The 17870-nt window shown below is 35.3% G+C and overlaps 4 non-coding genes across 4 annotated transcripts; all 4 read right to left on the bottom strand.

Annotated features, from left to right (window-relative positions):
- Nucleotides 1-3135: 3135 nt before the first annotated feature.
- TRNAL-AAG (transfer RNA leucine (anticodon AAG)) lies at nucleotides 3136-3218 on the bottom strand. Its single transcript has one exon. It is a non-coding gene; the product is annotated as a tRNA-Leu (tRNA).
- A 3951-nt stretch (nucleotides 3219-7169) lies between these two features.
- TRNAL-AAG (transfer RNA leucine (anticodon AAG)) lies at nucleotides 7170-7252 on the bottom strand. Its single transcript has one exon. It is a non-coding gene; the product is annotated as a tRNA-Leu (tRNA).
- A 7694-nt stretch (nucleotides 7253-14946) lies between these two features.
- Nucleotides 14947-15029, bottom strand: TRNAL-AAG (transfer RNA leucine (anticodon AAG)). The gene has a single exon. It is a non-coding gene; the product is annotated as a tRNA-Leu (tRNA).
- A 1922-nt stretch (nucleotides 15030-16951) lies between these two features.
- Nucleotides 16952-17034, bottom strand: TRNAL-AAG (transfer RNA leucine (anticodon AAG)). The gene has a single exon. It is a non-coding gene; the product is annotated as a tRNA-Leu (tRNA).
- Between the last annotated feature and the right edge of the window lie 836 nt (nucleotides 17035-17870).

The raw sequence follows: 17870 nt of genomic DNA, 5'->3' as shown, positions 1-17870 counted from the left end.
AGAAGTGGGATTTGAACCCACGCCTCCAGGGGAGACTGCGACCTGCGACTGCGACAAAATAGAGGAAAAATTACTAAAAAACATTCATGTGTTCAAAAGGAAAAAGTTACCGTTTCTCAAATTTTTAACATTTTGTTTTCTGTAGATAGTTAAGATTTTTAGGCCTTTTGATCATGATCAATCCATGTGCTTTGTTTAATATCTCCTTAAAATGTAAACGGTGAAGAAAAAGCATTTTGCCGAAACCCGGGATTGGACCAGGGACCTTTAGATCTTCAGTCTAACGCTCTCCCAACATTTTATGGGGGGTTTGACACTCTGCAAATGTCAAGTGTCACACCTGGAGGGATATATTATAATTTTTCATTTGACTGTTTTTTGAAGCATGATTTCTATTTGAAACGCCTTCCATTTTGCTGTACATATTTAATAACATTCATTAACTATTTGTGAATGAGTAGAAAAAGAGAGCAATTTTGCCATTGAATTTTTACATTTTCAGTTTGTCTCCATGCACCAGTATAATTCTGACCCTGTGGTTCTAGAATAGGTCATGGTCGCACATAAAACACAATTTGCATGCATAATGTTACATCAAGTTTTATTTTTTATGAGATGCAAACAATTGGAGCAAAAAAGAGACAAAAATTTAGAGAAAATATTTTATTGATTGTTAAAAGTGAGACCATTTGTCCCAAAATGTGCTGAAACATGTCAGAAGGACATGGGCATTTCACATTTTTTAAACTATGATTACCTACTTGTTAAGTTTTTGTTTATTAAGTATCGTTATGGTCTATTGATGCATGAGGTGAAAACTATGAAAGTAGACTTACCAGCAAATCCGTTTCTAGATAGATTTCATGACAGCACTGTAGAAGGTTGATTCCCTACCCTAATAGGGACAGAGAACACAAAGAGGTGAAATAGTCCCTCCTCATTGACTGTCCAAAGGATTTTTCTAGTGCCAAAAGAACAACAGACATATGCACAAAAAATCTGTTTGATGTTCCTAGAGTTCTTTTTTGAGAGGACAAATTCAGATTCACTCCAAAGACTCTCAGGAAATTTTTCAAACCCACATTACTAAGTTTTGTTTGACCTCATCTAATCAATAAATGAAGATAAATGTTGATGTCAGAAGTGGGATTTGAACCCACGCCTCCAGGGGAGACTGCGACCTTAACGCAGCGCCTTAGAAAGCCATCCTGACTTTGATATGCAATTGGAACTTAACTCCTTCCATGCTAGTCAGCAGAAATGTTACCATTTCTTGTGATTAAAAACTTGTCACACCACCCCAAAAAAGTCAATACATAACATTTTTTATATGCGTACTTTTCGTCTGCATTAATTTTTAAACCTCCATTTATTTTGTTTGGATATTAGAAATGTTAGATTTCTCACAAATGCGGTGATGCACCACATTTCTTCAGAAACTACTGTTTGGCCACACAGCAGGGCTTTGAAAGGAAGAGCCCTATTTGGGTTTTGCAATGCAGATTTTGCAGGAATACCTTGCAGATGAAATTTGCAGAGTACCAAAACAGCAGAAAACCTCCCAAAGTGACCACATTTTAGAAATTATTTTGCACAATGAGTTAATCAACACCTGCAATTACTATTGTCAGCCTATAGGTGTTTTCACTCTGAACCATCCAGCATTGCAAGTATGCCAGTTTAGTGCCCAGCTTTTGCTTGCAGAGACAAGCAACCCATACATTTTTAAGTGGGCTCTACTCACTGGAGCAATGTCAAATATGTAGATGCTTTGTCTCACCATTAAAGTAGAAACCTCCTATATTTCAAATTAAAGATGACGGACCTGTGTGGAGCTTGTGTTTTTTGCCTTTTTGACTTTGTCCACAGCATATTTTTTAAGGACATTTGTCTCAGTAATACCTCAGTGTTTCAAAGTCAAACAAGCTGACTATAATCATTCAGCTAGTGTCTGATAAGTGCTGTCTGTTTCAGCTATCAGGTTACCTTTTAATCCTCTTACAGCTAAGTCAATCTGAAATAAAACAAAATAGAGGAAAAATTACTAAAAAACATTCATGTGTTCAAAAGGAAAAAGTTACCGTTTCTCAAATTTTTAACATTTTGTTTTCTGTAGATAGTTAAGATTTTTAGGCCTTTTGATCATGATCAGCCCATGTGCTTTGTTTAATATCTCCTTAAAATGTAAACGGTGAAGAAAAAGCATTTTGCCGAAACCCGGGACCTTTAGATATTCAGTCTAACGCTCTCCCAACTGAGCTATTTCGGCCATATCTATACATTTTCTGGGGGGTTTGACACTCTGCAAATGTCAAGTGTCACACCTGGAGGGATATATTATAATTTTTCATTTGACTGTTTTTTGAAGCATGATTTCTATTTGAAACGCCTTCCATTTTGCTGTACATATTTAATAACATTCATTAACTATTTGTGAATGAGTAGAAAAAGACAGCAATTTTGCCATTGAATTTTTACATTTTCAGTTTGTCTCCATGCACCAGTATAATTCTGACCCTGTGCTTCTAGAATAGGTCATGGTCGCACATAAAACACAATTTGCATGCATAATGTTACATCAAGTTTTATTTTTTATGAGATGCAAACAATTGGAGCAAAAAAGAGACAAAAATTTAGAGAAAATATTTTATTGATTGTTAAAAGTGAGACCATTTGTCCCAAAATGTGCTGAAACATGTCAGAAATACATGGGCATTTCACATTTTTTAAACTATGATTACCTACTTGTTAAGTTTTTGTTTATTAAGTATCGTTATGGTCTATTGATGCATGAGGTGAAAACTATGAAAGTAGACTTACCAGCAAATCCGTTTCTAGATATATTTCATGACAGCACTGTAGAAGGTTGATTCCATACCCTAATAGGGACAGAGAACACAAAGAGGTGAAATAGTCCCTCCTCATTGACTGTCCAAAGGATTTTTCTAGTGCCAAAAGAACAACAGACATATGCACAAAAAATCTGTTTGATGTTCCTAGAGTTCTTTTTTGAGAGGACAAATTCAGATTCACTCAAAAGACTCTCAAGAAATTTTTCAAACCCACATTACTAAGTTTTGTTTGACCTCATCTAATCAATAAATGAAGATAAAGTTTCATGAAATTAAATGTTAATGTCAGAAGTGGGATTTGAACCCACGCCTCCAGGGGAGACTGCGACCTTAACGCAGCGCCTTAGACCACTCGGCCATCCTGACTTCGGTATGCAATTGGAACTTAACTCCTTCCATGCTAGTCAGCAGAAATGTTACCATTCCTTGTGATTAAAAACTTGTCACACCACCCCAAAAAAGTCAATAAATAACATTTTTTATATGCGTACTTTTCGTCTGCATTAATTTCTTAACCTCCATTTATTTTGTTTGGATATTAGAAATGTTAGATTTCTCACAAATGCGGTGATGCACCACATTTCTTCAGAAACTACTGTTTGGCCACACAGCAGGGCTTTGAAAGGAAGAGCCCTATTTGGGTTTTGCAATGCAGATTTTGCAGGAATACCTTGCAGATGAAATTTGCAGAGTACCAAAACAGCAGAAAACCTCCCAAAGTGACCACATTTTAGAAATTATTTTGCACAATGAGTTAATCAACACCTGCAATTACTATTGTCAGCCTATAGGTGTTTTCACTCTGAACCATCCAGCATTGCAAGTATGCCAGTTTAGTGCCCAGCTTTTGCTTGCAGAGACAAGCAACCCATACATTTTTAAGTGGGCTCTACTCACTGGAGCAATGTCAAATATGTAGATGCTTTGTCTCACCATTAAAGTAGAAACCTCCTATATTTCAAATTAAAGATGACGGACCTGTGTGGAGCTTGTGTTTTTTGCCTTTTTGACTTTGTCCACAGCATATTTTTTAAGGACATTTGTCTCAGTAATGCCTCAGTGTTTCAAAGTCAAACAAGCTGACTATAATCATTCAGCTAGTGTCTGATAAGTGCTGTCTGTTTCAGCTATCAGGTTACCTTTTAATCCTCTTACAGCTAAGTCAATCTGAAATAAAACAAAATAGAGGAGGAAAAATTACTAAAAAACATTCATGTGTTCAAAAGGAAAAAGTTACCGTTTCTCAAATTTTTAACATTTTGTTTTCTGTAGATAGTTAAGATTTTTAGGCCTTTTGATCATGATCAATCCATGTGCTTTGTTTAATATCTCCTTAAAATGTAAACGGTGAAGAAAAAGAATTTGCTGAAACCCGGGATTGGACCAGGGACCTTTAGATGTTCAGTCTAACGCTCTCCCAACTGAGCTATTTCGGCCATATCTATACATTTTCTGGGGGGTTTGACACTCTGCAAATGTCAAGTGTCACACCTGGAGGGATATATTATAATTTTTCATTTGACTGTTTTTTGAAGCATGATTTCTATTTGAAACGCCTTCCATTTTGCTGTACATATTTAATAACATTCATTAACTATTTGTGAATGAGTAGAAAAAGACAGCAATTTTGCCATTGAAGTTTTACATTTTCAGTTTGTCTCCATGCACCAGTATAATTCTGACCCTGTGCTTCTAGAATAGGTCATGGTCGCACATAAAACACAATTTGCATGCATAATGTTACATCAAGATTTATTTTTTATGAGATGCAAACAATTGGAGCAAAATAGAGACAAAAATTTAGAGAAAATATTTTATTGATTGTTAATGTTAAAAGTGAGACCATTTGTCCCAAAATGTGCTGAAACATGTCAGAAGGACATGGGCATTTCACATTTTTTAAACTATGATTACCTACTTGTTAAGTTTTTGTTTATTAAGTATCGTTATGGTCTATTGATGTATGAGGTGAAAACTATGAAAGTAGACTTACCAGCAAATCCGTTTCTAGATATATTTCATGACAGCACTGTAGAAGGTTGATTCCCTACCCTAATAGGGACAGAGAACACAAAGAGGTGAAATAGTCCCTCCTCATTGACTGTCCAAAGGATTTTTCTAGTGCCAAAAGAACAACAGACATATGCACAAAAAATCTGTTTGATGTTCCTAGAGTTCTTTTTTGAGAGGACAAATTCAGATTCACTCCAAAGACTCTCAGGAAATTTTTCAAAACCACATTACTAAGTTTTGTTTGACCTCATCTAATCAATAAATGAAGATAAAGTTTCTTGAAATTAAATGTTGATGTCAGAAGTGGGAGAAGTGGGAGTCTGCGACCTGAACGCAGCGCCTTAGACCGCTCGGCCATCCTGACTTCGATATGCAATTGGAACTTAACTCCTTCCATGCTAGTCAGCAGAAATGTTACCATTTCTTGTGATTAAAAACTTGTCACACCACCCCAAAAAAGTCAATAAATAACATTTTTTATATGCGTACTTTTCGTCTGCATTAATTTTTAAACCTCCATTTATTTTGTTTGGATATTAGAAATGTTAGATTTCTCACAAATGCGGTGATGCGCCACATTTCTTCAGAAACTACTGTTTGGCCACACAGCAGGGCTTTGAAAGGAAGAGCCCTATTTGGGTTTTGCAATGCAGATTTTGCAGGAATACCTTGCAGATGAAATTTGCAGAGTACCAAAACAGCAGAAAACCTCCCAAAGTGACCACATTTTAGAAATTATTTTGCACAATGAGTTAATCAACACCTGCAATTACTATTGTCAGCCTATAGGTGTTTTCACTCTGAACCATCCAGCATTGCAAGTATGCCAGTTTAGTGCCCAGCTTTTGCTTGCAGAGACAAGCAACCCATACATTTTTAAGTGGGCTCTACTCACTGGAGCAATGTCAAATATGTAGATGCTTTGTCTCACCATTAAAGTAGAAACCTCCTATATTTCAAATTAAATATGACGGACCTGTGTGGAGCTTGTGTTTTTTGCCTTTTTGACTTTGTCCACAGCATATTTTTTAAGGACATTTGTCTCAGTAATGCCTCAGTGTTTCAAAGTCAAACAGGCTGACTATAATCATTCAGCTAGTGTCTGATAAGTGCTGTCTGTTTCAGCTATCAGGTTACCTTTTAATCCTCTTACAGCTAAGTCAATCTGAAATAAAACAAAATAGAGGAAAAATTACTAAAAAACATTCATGTGTTCAAAAGGAAAAAGTTACAATTTCTCAAATTTTTAACATTTTGTTTTCTGTAGATAGGTAAGATTTTTAGGCCTTTTGATCATGATCAGTCCATGTGCTTTGATTAATATCTCCTTAAAATGTAAACGGTGAAGAAAAAGCATTTTGACGAAACCCGGGATTGGACCAGGGACCTTTAGATCTTCAGTCTAACGCTCTCCCAACTGAGCTATTTCAGCCACATCTATACATTTTCTGGGGGGTTTGACACTCTGCAAATGTCAAGTGTCACACCTGGAGGGATATATTATAATTTTTCATTTGACTGTTTTTTGAAGCATGATTTCTATTTGAAACGCCTTCCATTTTGCTGTACATATTTAATAACATTCATTAACTATTTGTGAATGAGTAGAAAAAGACAGCAATTTTGCCATTGAATTTTTACATTTTCAGTTTGTCTCCATGCACCAGTATAATTCTGACCCTGTGCTTCTAGAATAGGTCATGGTCACACATAAAACACAATTTGCATGCATAATGTTACATCAAGTTTTATTTTTTATGAGATGCAAACAATTGGAGCAAAAAAGAGACAAAAATTTAGAGAAAATATTTTATTGATTGTTAATGTTAAAAGTGAGACCATTTGTCCCAAAATGTGCTGAAACATGTCAGAAGGACATGGGCATTTCACATTTTTTAAACTATGATTACCTACTTGTTAAGTTTTTGTTTATTAAGTATCGTTATGGTCTATTGATGTATGAGGTGAAAACTATGAAAGTAGACTTACCAGCAAATCTGTTTCTAGATATATTTCATGACAGCACTGTAGAAGGTTGATTCCCTACCCTAATAGGGACAGAGAACACAAAGAGGTGAAATAGTCCCTCCTCATTGACTGTCCAAAGGATTTTTCTAGTGCCAAAAGAACAACAGACATATGCACAAAAAATCTGTTTGATGTTCCTAGAGTTCTTTTTTGAGAGGACAAATTCAGATTCACTCCAAAGACTCTCAGGAAATTTTTCAAAACCACATTACTAAGTTTTGTTTGACCTCATCTAATCAATAAATGAAGATAAAGTTTCATGAAATTAAATGTTAATGTCAGAAGTGAGATTTGAACCCACACCTCCAGGGGAGACTGCGACCTTAACGCAGCGCCTTAGACCACTCGGCCATCCTGACTTCGGTATGCAATTGGAACTTAACTCCTTCCATGCTAGTCAGCAGAAATGTTACCATTCCTTGTGATTAAAAACTTGTCACACCACCCCAAAAAAGTCAATAAATAACATTTTTTATATGCGTACTTTTCGTCTGCATTAATTTCTAAACCTCCATTTATTTTGTTTGGATATTAGAAATGTTAGATTTCTCACAAATGCGGTGATGCACCACATTTCTTCAGAAACTACTGTTTGGCCACACAGCAGGGCTTTGAAAGGAAGAGCCCTATTTGGGTTTTGCAATGCAGATTTTGCAGGAATACCTTGCAGATGAAATTTGCAGAGTACCAAAACAGCAGAAAACCTCCCAAAGTGACCACATTTTAGAAATTATTTTGCACAATGAGTTAATCAACACCTGCAATTACTATTGTCAGCCTATAGGTGTTTTCACTCTGAACCATCCAGCATTGCAAGTATGCCAGTTTAGTGCCCAGCTTTTGCTTGCAGAGACAAGCAACCCATACATTTTTAAGTGGGCTCTACTCACTGGAGCAATGTCAAATATGTAGATGCTTTGTCTCACCATTAAAGTAGAAACCTCCTATATTTCAAATTAAAGATGACGGACCTGTGTGGAGCTTGTGTTTTTTGCCTTTTTGACTTTGTCCACAGCATATTTTTTAAGGACATTTGTCTCAGTAATGCCTCAGTGTTTCAAAGTCAAACAAGCTGACTATAATCATTCAGCTAGTGTCTGATAAGTGCTGTCTGTTTCAGCTATCAGGTTACCTTTTAATCCTCTTACAGCTAAGTCAATCTGAAATAAAACAAAATAGAGGAGGAAAAATTACTAAAAAACATTCTTGTGTTCAAAAGGAAAAAGTTACAATTTCTCAAATTTTTAACATTTTGTTTTCTGTAGATAGGTAAGATTTTTAGGCCTTTTGATCATGATCAGTCCATGTGCTTTGATTAATATCTCCTTAAAATGTAAACGGTGAAGAAAAAGCATTTCGATGAAACCCGGGATTGGACCAGTGACCTTTAGATCTTCAGTCTAACGCTCGCCCAACTGAGCTATTTCAGCCATATCTATACATTTTCTGGGGGGTTTGACACTCTGCAAATGTCAAGTGTCACACCTGGAGGGATATATTATAATTTTTCATTTGACTGTTTTTTGAAGCATGATTTCTATTTGAAACGCCTTCCATTTTGCTGTACATATTTAATAACATTCATTAACTATTTGTGAATGAGTAGAAAAAGACAGCAATTTTGCCATTGAATTTTTACATTTTCAGTTTGTCTCCATGCACCAGTATAATTCTGACCCTGTGCTTCTAGAATAGGTCATGGTCGCACATAAAACACAATTTGCATGCATAATGTTACATCAAGTTTTATTTTTTATGAGATGCAAACAATTGGAGCAAAAAAGAGACAAAAATTTAGAGAAAATATTTTATTGATTGTTAAAAGTGAGACCATTTGTCCCAAAATGTGCTGAAACATGTCAGAAGGACATGGGCATTTCACATTTTTTAAACTATGATTACCTACTTGTTAAGTTTTTGTTTATTAAGTATCGTTATGGTCTATTGATGTATGAGGTGAAAACTATGAAAGTAGACTTACCAGCAAATCCGTTTCTAGATATATTTCATGACAGCACTGTAGAAGGTTGATTCCCTACCCTAATAGGGACAGAGAACACAAAGAGGTGAAATAGTCCCTCCTCATTGACTGTCCAAAGGATTTTTCTAGTGCCAAAAGAACAACAGACATATGCACAAAAAATCTGTTTGATGTTCCTAGAGTTCTTTTTTGAGAGGACAAATTCAGATTCACTCCAAAGACTCTCAGGAAATTTTTCAAACCCACATTACTAAGTTTTGTTTGACCTCATCTAATCAATAAATGAAGATAAAGTTTCTTGAAATTAAATGTTGATGTCAGAAGTGGGATTTGAACCCACGCCTCCAGGGGAGACTGCGACCTGCGACTGCGACAAAATAGAGGAAAAATTACTAAAAAACATTCATATGTTCAAAAGGAAAAAGTTACCGTTTCTCAAATTTTTAACATTTTGTTTTCTGTAGATAGTTAAGATTTTTAGGCCTTTTGATCATGATCAATCCATGTGCTTTGTTTAATATCTCCTTAAAATGTAAACGGTGAAGAAAAAGCATTTTGGCGAAACCCGGGATTGGAAAAGGGACCTTTAGATCTTCAGTCTAATGCTCTCCCAACATTTTATGGGGGGTTTGACACTCTGCAAATGTCAAGTGTCACACCTGGAGGGATATATTATAATTTTTCATTTGACTGTTTTTTGAAGCATGATTTCTATTTGAAACGCCTTCCATTTTGCTGTACATATTTAATAACATTCATTAACTATTTGTGAATGAGTAGAAAAAGACAGCAATTTTGCCATTGAATTTTTACATTTTCAGTTTGTCTCCATGCACCAGTATAATTCTGACCCTGTGCTTCTAGAATAGGTCATGGTCGCACATAAAACACAATTTGCATACATAATGTTACATCAAGTTTTATTTTTTATGAGATGCAAACAATTGGAGCAAAAAAGAGACAAAAATTTAGAGAAAATATTTTATTGATTGTTAAAAGTGAGACCATTTGTCCCAAAATGTGCTGAAACATGTCAGAATGACATGGGCATTTCACATTTTTTAAACTATGATTACCTACTTGTTAAGTTTTTGTTTATTAAGTATCGTTATGGTCTATTGATGTATGAGGTGAAAACTATGAAAGTAGACTTACCAGCAAATCCGTTTCTAGATATATTTCATGACAGCACTGTAGAAGGTTGATTCCCTACCCTAATAGGGACAGAGAACACAAAGAGGTGAAATAGTCCCTCCTCATTGACTGTCCAAAGGATTTTTCTAGTGCCAAAAGAACAACAGACATATGCACAAAAAATCTGTTTGATGTTCCTAGAGTTCTTTTTTGAGAGGACAAATTCAGATTCACTCCAAAGACTCTCAGGAAATTTTTCAAAACCACATTACTAAGTTTTGTTTGACCTCATCTAATCAATAAATGAAGATAAAGTTTCTTGAAATTAAATGTTGATGTCAGAAGTGGCATTTGAACCCTCGCCTCCAGGGGAGACTGTGACCTGCGACTGCGACAAAATAGAGGAAAAATTACTAAAAAACATTCATGTGTTCAAAAGGAAAAAGTTACCGTTTCTCAAATTTTTAACATTTTGTTTTCTGTAGATAGTTAAGATTTTTAGGCCTTTTGATCATGATCAATCCATGTGCTTTGTTTAATATCTCCTTAAAATGTAAACGGTGAAGAAAAAGCATTTGGCCGAAACCCGGGATTGGATCAGGGACCTTTAGATCTTCAGTCTAACGCTCTCCCAACATTTTATGGTGGGTTTGACACTCTGCAAATGTCAAGTGTCACACCTGGAGGGATATATTATAATTTTTCATTTGACTGTTTTTTGAAGCATGATTTCTATTTGAAACACCTTCCATTTTGCTGTACATATTTAATAACATTCATTAACTATTTGTGAATGAGTAGAAAAAGACAGCAATTTTGCCATTGAATTTTTACATTTTCAGTTTGTCTCCATGCACCAGTATAATTCTGACCCTGTGCTTCTAGAATAGGTCATGGTCGCACATAAAACACAATTTGCATGCATAATGTTACATCAAGTTTTATTTTTTATGAGATGCAAACAATTGGAGCAAAAAAGAGACAAAAATTTAGAGAAAATATTTTATTGATTGTTAAAAGTGAGACCATTTGTCCCAAAATGTGCTGAAACATGTCAGAAGGACATGGGCATTTCACATTTTTTAAACTATGATTACCTACTTGTTAAGTTTTTGTTTATTAAGTATCGTTATGGTCTATTGATGTATGAGGTGAAAACTATGAAAGTAGACTTACCAGCAAATCAGTTTCTAGATATATTTCATGACAGCACTGTAGAAGGTTGATTCCCTACCCTAATAGGGACAGAGAACACAAAGAGGTGAAATAGTCCCTCGTCATTGACTGTCCAAAGGATTTTTCTAGTGCCAAAAGAACAACAGACATATGCACAAAAAATCTGTTTGATGTTCCTAGAGTTCTTTTTTGAGAGGACAAATTCAGATTCACTCCAAAGACTCTCAGGAAATTTTTCAAAACCACATTACTAAGTTTTGTTTGACCTCAACTAATCAATAAATGAAGATAAAGTTTCTTGAAATTAAATGTTGATGTCAGAAGTGGGATTTGAACCCACGCCTCCAGGGGAGACTGCGACCTGCGACTGCGACAAAATAGAGGAAAAATTACTAAAAAACATTCATATGTTCAAAAGGAAAAAGTTACCGTTTCTCAAATTTTTAACATTTTGTTTTCTGTAGATAGTTCAGATTTTTAGGCCTTTTGATCATGATCAATCCATGTGCTTTGTTTAATATCTCCTTAAAATGTAAACGGTGAAGAAAAAGCATTTTGCCAAAACCCGGGATTGGACCAGGGACCTTTAGATCTTCAGTCTAACGCTCTCCCAACATTTTATGGGGGGTTTGACACTCTGCAAATGTCAAGTGTCACACCTGGAGGGATATATTATAATTTTTCATTTGACTGTTTTTTGAAGCATGATTTCTATTTGAAACGCCTTTCATTTTGCTGTACATATTTAATAACATTCATTAACTATTTGTGAATGAGTAGAAAAAGACAGCAATTTTGCCATTGAATTTTTACATTTTCAGTTTGTCTCCATGCACCAGTATAATTCTGACCCTGTGCTTCTAGAATAGGTCATGGTCGCACATAAAACACAATTTGCATGCATAATGTTACATCAAGTTTTATTTTTTATGAGATGCAAACAATTGGAGCAAAAAAGAGACAAAAATTTAGAGAAAATATTTTATTGATTGTTAAAAGTGAGACCATTTGTCCCAAAATGTGCTGAAACATGTCAGAATGACATGGGCATTTCACATTTTTTAAACTATGATTACCTACTTGTTAAGTTTTTGTTTATTAAGTATCGTTATGGTCTATTGATGTATGAGGTGAAAACTATGAAAGTAGACTTACCAGCAAATCCGTTTCTAGATATATTTCATGACAGCACTGTAGAAGGTTGATTCCCTACCCTAATAGGGACAGAGAACACAAAGAGGTGAAATAGTCCCTCCTCATTGACTGTCCAAAGGATTTTTCTAGTGCCAAAAGAACAACAGACATATGCACAAAAAATCTGTTTGATGTTCCTAGACTTCTTTTTTGAGACTACAAATTCAGATTCACTCCAAAGACTCTCAGGAAATTTTTCAAAACCACATTACTAAGTTTTGTTTGACCTCATCTAATCAATAAATGAAGATAAAGTTTCTTGAAATTAAATGTTGATGTCAGAAGTGGGATTTGAATCCACGCCTCCAGGGGAGACTGTGACCTGCGACTGCGACAAAATAGAGGAAAAATTACTAAAAAACATTCATGTGTTCAAAAGGAAAAAGTTACCGTTTCTCAAATTTTTAACATTTTGTTTTCTGTAGATAGTTAAGATTTTTAGGCCTTTTGATCATGATCAATCCATGTGCTTTGTTTAATATCTCCTTAAAATGTAAACGGTGAAGAAAAAGCATTTGGCCGAAACCCGGGATTGGACCAGGGACCTTTAGATCTTCAGTCTAACGCTCTCCCAACATTTTATGGGGGGTTTGACACTCTGCAAATGTCAAGTGTCACACCTGGAGGGATATATTATAATTTTTCATTTGACTGTTTTTTGAAGCATGATTTCTATTTGAAACGCCTTCCATTTTGCTTCACATATTTAATAACATTCATTAACTATTTGTGAATGAGTAGAAAAAGACAGCAATTTTGCCATTGAATTTTTACATTTTCAGTTTGTCTCCATGCACCAGTATAATTCTGACCCTGTGCTTCTAGAATAGGTCATGGTCGCACATAAAACACAATTTGCATGCATAATGTTACATCAAGTTTTATTTTTTATGAGATGCAAACAATTGGAGCAAAAAAGAGACAAAAATTTAGAGAAAATATTTTATTGATTGTTAAAAGTGAGACCATTTGTCCCAAAATGTGCTGAAACATGTCAGAATGACATGGGCATTTCACATTTTTTAAACTATGATTACCTACTTGTTAAGTTTTTGTTTATTAAGTATCGTTATGGTCTATTGATGCATGAGGTGAAAACTATGAAAGTAGACTTACCAGCAAATCCGTTTCTAGATATATTTCATGACAGCACTGTAGAAGGTTGATTCCCTACCCTAATAGGGACAGAGAACACAAAGAGGTGAAATAGTCCCTCCTCATTGACTGTCCAAAGGATTTTTCTAGTGCCAAAAGAACAACAGACATATGCACAAAAAATCTGTTTGATGTTCCTAGAATTCTTTTTTGAGAGGACAAATTCAGATTCACTCCAAAGACTCTCAGGAAATTTTTCAAAACCACATTACTAAGTTTTGTTTGACCTCATCTAATCAATAAATGAAGATAAAGTTTCTTGAAATTAAATGTTGATGTCAGAAGTGGGATTTGAACCCACGCCTCCAGGGGAGACTGCGACCTGCGACTGCGACAAAATAGAGGAAAAATTACTAAAAAACATTCATGTGTTCAAAAGGAAAAAGTTACCGTTTCTCAAATTTTTAACATTTTGTTTTCTGTAGATAGTTAAGATTTTTAGGCCTTTTGATCATGATCAATCCATGTGCTTTGTTTAATATCTCCTTAAAATGTAAACGGTGAAGAAAAAGAATTTGCTGAAACCCGGGATTGGACCAGGGACCTTTAGATCTTCAGTCTAACGCTCTCCCAACATTTTATGGGGGTTTGACACTCTGCAAATGTCAAGTGTCACACCTGGAGGGATATATTATAATTTTTCATTTGACTCTTTTTTGAAGCATGATTTCTATTTGAAACGCCTTCCATTTTGCTGTACATATTTAATAACATTCATTAACTATTTGTGAATGAGTAGAAAAAGACAGCAATTTTGCCATTGAATTTTTACATTTTCAGTTTGTCTCCATGCACCAGTATAATTCTGACCCTGTGCTTCTAGAATAGGTCATGGTCGCACATAAAACACAATTTGCATGCATAATGTTACATCAAGTTTTATTTTTTATGAGATGCAAACAATTGGAGCAAAAAAGAGACAAAAATTTAGAGAAAATATTTTATTGATTGTTAAAAGTGAGACCATTTGTCCCAAAATGTGCTGAAACATGTCAGAATGACATGGGCATTTCACATTTTTTAAACTATGATTACCTACTTGTTAAGTTTTTGTTTATTAAGTATCGTTATGGTCTATTGATGTATGAGGTGAAAACTATGAAAGTAGACTTACCAGCAAATCCGTTTCTAGATATATTTCATGACAGCACTGTAGAAGGTTGATTCCCTACCCTAATAGGGACAGAGAACACAAAGAGGTGAAATAGTCCCTCCTCATTGACTGTCCAAAGGATTTTTCTAGTGCCAAAAGAACAACAGACATATGCACAAAAAATCTGTTTGATGTTCCTAGAGTTCTTTTTTGAGAGGACAAATTCAGATTCACTCCAAAGACTCTCAGGAAATTTTTCAAAACCACATTACTAAGTTTTGTTTGACCTCATCTAATCAATAAATGAAGATAAATGTTGATGTCAGAAGTGGGATTTGAACCCACGCCTCCAGGGGAGACTGCGACCTTAACGCAGCGCCTTAGACCACTCGGCCATCCTGACTTTGATATGCAATTGGAACTTAACTCCTTCCATGCTAGTCAGCAGAAATGTTACCATTTCTTGTGATTAAAAACTTGTCACACCACCCCAAAAAAGTCAATACATAACATTTTTTATATGCGTACTTTTCGTCTGCATTAATTTTTAAACCTCCATTTATTTTGTTTGGATATTAGAAATGTTAGATTTCTCACAAATGCGGTGATGCACCACATTTCTTCAGAAACTACTGTTTGGCCACACAGCAGGGCTTTGAAAGGAAGAGCCCTATTTGGGTTTTGCAATGCAGATTTTGCAGGAATACCTTGCAGATGAAATTTGCAGAGTACCAAAACAGCAGAAAACCTCCCAAAGTGACCACATTTTAGAAATTATTTTGCACAATGAGTTAATCAACACCTGCAATTACTATTGTCAGCCTATAGGTGTTTTCACTCTGAACCATCCAGCATTGCAAGTATGCCAGTTTAGTGCCCAGCTTTTGCTTGCAGAGACAAGCAACCCATACATTTTTAAGTGGGCTCTACTCACTGGAGCAATGTCAAATATGTAGATGCTTTGTCTCACCATTAAAGTAGAAACCTCCTATATTTCAAATTAAAGATGACGGACCTGTGTGGAGCTTGTGTTTTTTGCCTTTTTGACTTTGTCCACAGCATATTTTTTAAGGACATTTGTCTCAGTAATACCTCAGTGTTTCAAAGTCAAACAAGCTGACTATAATCATTCAGCTAGTGTCTGATAAGTGCTGTCTGTTTCAGCTATCAGGTTACCTTTTAATCCTCTTACAGCTAAGTCAATCTGAAATAAAACAAAATAGAGGAAAAATTACTAAAAAACATTCATGTGTTCAAAAGGAAAAAGTTACCGTTTCTCAAATTTTTAACATTTTGTTTTCTGTAGATAGTTAAGATTTTTAGGCCTTTTGATCATGATCAGCCCATGTGCTTTGTTTAATATCTCCTTAAAATGTAAACGGTGAAGAAAAAGCATTTTGCCGAAACCCGGGACCTTTAGATATTCAGTCTAACGCTCTCCCAACTGAGCTATTTCGGCCATATCTATACATTTTCTGGGGGGTTTGACACTCTGCAAATGTCAAGTGTCACACCTGGAGGGATATATTATAATTTTTCATTTGACTGTTTTTTGAAGCATGATTTCTATTTGAAACGCCTTCCATTTTGCTGTACATATTTAATAACATTCATTAACTATTTGTGAATGAGTAGAAAAAGACAGCAATTTTGCCATTGAATTTTTACATTTTCAGTTTGTCTCCATGCACCAGTATAATTCTGACCCTGTGCTTCTAGAATAGGTCATGGTCGCACATAAAACACAATTTGCATGCATAATGTTACATCAAGTTTTATTTTTTATGAGATGCAAACAATTGGAGCAAAAAAGAGACAAAAATTTAGAGAAAATATTTTATTGATTGTTAAAAGTGAGACCATTTGTCCCAAAATGTGCTGAAACATGTCAGAAGGACATGGGCATTTCACATTTTTTAAACTATGATTACCTACTTGTTAAGTTTTTGTTTATTAAGTATCGTTATGGTCTATTGATGCATGAGGTGAAAACTATGAAAGTAGACTTACCAGCAAATCCGTTTCTAGATATATTTCATGACAGCACTGTAGAAGGTTGATTCCATACCCTAATAGGGACAGAGAACACAAAGAGGTGAAATAGTCCCTCCTCATTGACTGTCCAAAGGATTTTTCTAGTGCCAAAAGAACAACAGACATATGCACAAAAAATCTGTTTGATGTTCCTAGAGTTCTTTTTTGAGAGGACAAATTCAGATTCACTCAAAAGACTCTCAGGAAATTTTTCAAACCCACATTACTAAGTTTTGTTTGACCTCATCTAATCAATAAATGAAGATAAAGTTTCATGAAATTAAATGTTAATGTCAGAAGTGGGATTTGAACCCACGCCTCCAGGGGAGACTGCGACCTTAACGCAGCGCCTTAGACCACTCGGCCATCCTGACTTCGGTATGCAATTGGAACTTAACTCCTTCCATGCTAGTCAGCAGAAATGTTACCATTCCTTGTGATTAAAAACTTGTCACACCACCCCAAAAAAGTCAATAAATAACATTTTTTATATGCGTACTTTTCGTCTGCATTAATTTCTTAACCTCCATTTATTTTGTTTGGATATTAGAAATGTTAGATTTCTCACAAATGCGGTGATGCACCACATTTCTTCAGAAACTACTGTTTGGCCACACAGCAGGGCTTTGAAAGGAAGAGCCCTATTTGGGTTTTGCAATGCAGATTTTGCAGGAATACCTTGCAGATGAAATTTGCAGAGTACCAAAACAGCAGAAAACCTCCCAAAGTGACCACATTTTAGAAATTATTTTGCACAATGAGTTAATCAACACCTGCAATTACTATTGTCAGCCTATAGGTGTTTTCACTCTGAACCATCCAGCATTGCAAGTATGCCAGTTTAGTGCCCAGCTTTTGCTTGCAGAGACAAGCAACCCATACATTTTTAAGTGGGCTCTACTCACTGGAGCAATGTCAAATATGTAGATGCTTTGTCTCACCATTAAAGTAGAAACCTCCTATATTTCAAATTAAAGATGACGGACCTGTGTGGAGCTTGTGTTTTTTGCCTTTTTGACTTTGTCCACAGCATATTTTTTAAGGACATTTGTCTCAGTAATGCCTCAGTGTTTCAAAGTCAAACAAGCTGACTATAATCATTCAGCTAGTGTCTGATAAGTGCTGTCTGTTTCAGCTATCAGGTTACCTTTTAATCCTCTTACAGCTAAGTCAATCTGAAATAAAACAAAATAGAGGAGGAAAAATTACT

Source organism: Dendrobates tinctorius, unplaced genomic scaffold (assembly GCF_039654945.1).
Source record: "Dendrobates tinctorius isolate UK_male_01 unplaced genomic scaffold, ASM3965494v1 ptg000350l, whole genome shotgun sequence".
Lineage (NCBI taxonomy): Eukaryota > Metazoa > Chordata > Amphibia > Anura > Dendrobatidae > Dendrobates > Dendrobates tinctorius.
This window is presented reverse-complemented; position numbering and strand designations above follow the sequence as displayed.